This window comes from Egretta garzetta, unplaced genomic scaffold (genome assembly GCF_000687185.1).
Source record: "Egretta garzetta isolate BGI_Z169 unplaced genomic scaffold, ASM68718v1 scaffold574, whole genome shotgun sequence".
Lineage (NCBI taxonomy): Eukaryota > Metazoa > Chordata > Aves > Pelecaniformes > Ardeidae > Egretta > Egretta garzetta.
In genome coordinates, this window is record NW_009259488.1 from 634051 (window position 1) to 636979 (window position 2929).

Sequence of the window (2929 nt, forward strand, 5' to 3'; positions counted from 1 at the left end):
CTCAGAGGCTTTCGGCTTTGCCCAGCCGCACACAGCACAGCCCCCGAGCTCACCGCCACCGTTGCAGGGGCTCACGCCAGCTGTAACGACACCGCTCGGGGCAGTGAAGCCCGAGCCTGGCCCCATCCCTCCTCCATTCCTGAGCACACTGAGTGGGAGAGGTCTTTCATCCAGGGATCCCGAAGAGCTTGACGGCATCACGCTGCTAGGAAGAAGGGGACTCACTTTCACTCTTTCATGAAAAGGGAAATTAAAGCATGACCCAGAGGTCACAATGTCACTGGCAGGTCTAGGGACAGATCTGGGCCTCTTCTTTTCTCTAAGAACCCCCCTTTGTCTCCCTAAAGAGCCCCTCAGCCTTAGCTTGGTCCCCAAGAGCCCCCCATGCTAATCTTTACTCCCTGCACCTTCCCAAAACCTGGTCCACCCCATGCCAGTGGGACTTCTGCCACTGCAATTAGCAGGCCTGGATCCTACCCAAATCTCCAATAGAGGTTTCTCTCCTGGCAGCAAGGAGCTTCCCTTCCCTTCCCTTCCCTTCCCTTCCCTGTCCCCTTCCCTTCCCTGTCCCCTTCCCTTCCCTGTCCCCTTCCCTTCCCTGTCCCCTTCCCTTCCCTGTCCCCTTCCCTTCCCTGTCCCCTTCCCTTCCCTGTCCCCTTCCCTTCCCTGTCCCCTTCCCTTCCCTGTCCCCTTCCCTTCCCTGTCCCCTTCCCTTCCCTGTCCCCTTCCCTTCCCTGTCCCCTTCCCTTCCCTGTCCTCTTCCCTTCCCTGTTCCCTTCCCACCTGCCCAGCAGCCAGCCTCCAATGAGCGGAGCAGGCAGCACATCCAGGGGGGTGGCGAGGGGAACGATGGCACATCCCATAGGCCATCCTGAGCCTCAGTAGCGCTGAGCCCCCTCCTCTTTGGGGCGACCGGCTGAGAGCAAGAGCCATCGACAGAGACCCAGAGCCCAGGGAGGGCAGGTGGGGTAGCGCTGGTCTGCAGGCAGCAGCGAGGGGCGGCTCTGCTCGGCAGCTCCGGCACGGACACGTGTGCACCTCAGTCTTAGAATCATCTAGGTTGGAAAAGACCTTTAAGATCATCAAGTCCAACCAGTCTTCCAGCATGAGCCTCCACTGCATCAGCCTCCCGGTCACACGTGTGCACCTCAGTCTTAGAATCATCTAGGTTGGAAAAGACCTTTAAGATCATCAAGTCCAACCAGTCTTCCAGCATGAGCCTCCACTGCATCAGCCTCCCGGTCACACGTGTGCACCTCAGTCTTAGAATCATCTAGGTTGGAAAAGACCTTTAAGATCATCAAGTCCAACCAGTCTTCCAGCATGAGCCTCCACTGCATCAGCCTCCCGGTCACAGGGCAAGAGGGAACCTCGGGTAAGAGAAAAGGGAGTGAGGAGGTTCTCCTCCCCCTCTACTCTGCCCTGCTGAGACCCCACCTGGAGCATTGGGTCCAGTTCTGGGCTCCCCGGTTCAAGAAAGATGAGGAACTCCTAGAAAGAATCCAGAGGAGAGCAACAAGGATGATGAGGGGACAGGAGCATCTCCCCTGTGAGGAAAGGCTGAGGGAGTTGGGCTTGTTCAGCCTGGAGAAGAGAAGGCTGAGAGGGGACCTCATCAACACCTACAAATATCTCAAGGGTGGGGGTCACAAGGATGGAGCCAGACTCTTCTCAGTGGTGCCCAGCGACAGGACAAGGGGCAATGGGTACACACTGAAACACAAGAGGTTTCAGTTGAATAGGAGGAAAAACTTCTTGACTGTGAGGGAGACAGAGCCCTGGCCCAGGCTGCCCAGGGGGGCTGTGGAGTCTCCTTCTCTGGAGATATTCAAAGCCCACCTGGACAATGTCCTGTGCCCCCTGCTCTGGGTGAGCCTGCTTGAGCAGGGGGGTTGGACTGGGTGATCTCCCGAGGTCCCTTCCAACCCCTGCCATTCTGGGACTCTGTGAGAGCAAAGCGGGGGGCACCCAGCAGGCAGAGCCGCCTGAGCTGTGCCCTCCCTGCTCAGGTCCATGCTGTGGTTACGAGAGCCTGCCCGGGTCCCTCTGCTTTGCTCGGCTGCGGCACGGCTCTCCCGTGCTGGACTTGCCACCGTGCCGCTACCCGGGCGGCTGAAGGTTTCCTCTCCCACAGCTGCTGCCTTCTTCTGCATCGCAAATCCTCCCCGGCGGCAGCAGCGCTGGCTGTGGGGCTCCAAGGGGACTGCTCAGCTGCAGGAGGAGCACGGGGGGGCAGGGGGGGCTGAGCAGGAGGTGCAAGGCACACGCTAACCCTGGGGTGCCTGCGGGGTGACAGGGCTTGCGCAGCAACAGTGCCTTCTTTGGGACGGGGGGGGGGAATCTGCGAACAGAGCATAAGGAATAAAGCAAAGCGTTCAGCTTACTCATCTGACAAGCTGGGGAAGGGGCACCAGGTTTTTGGCCAGGTTCATCTCCGAAAAGCAAATTCCAGTCTCCCAGTCACTCCCCGGCCCCTCACATCCCACCCTGCCTGGATCGTCGTGCTCAGGAGCAAGGGCGATGCTGGCTGTCGCCCTGCGGAGATGCAGGCAAGCCCCGCTGTGGTTCCCCACCCAGGGCAGGGCGATGCAGCCCAGGCTGGGTTCCAGGAACTGTGTTAGCAGGGCTCTAGTCCACGCATTAGTCTCCTCCTAGGACTACGCAGCATTTAGACACTGCAGCACTTTTACAGGGTCATGCTAACCCCTGCTGTAAACTGTTTACCAACCCAGTTTTGTCCTAGGTTTTTGAGGTAAAACACATACACATCGGCCGCGCTGGGGAGGGGGGGTTTCTGAAAGCTGATCTAGCGCCAATGACAGGGGATACAACCACAGCAGAGACGGAGGAGGAGCCAGCTGCAGAGTCTAATCCCAGTAGGAACTGCAGCATCCCTTCTCCTCTCCTGGGCTGCAAAGGGCTCACAGGA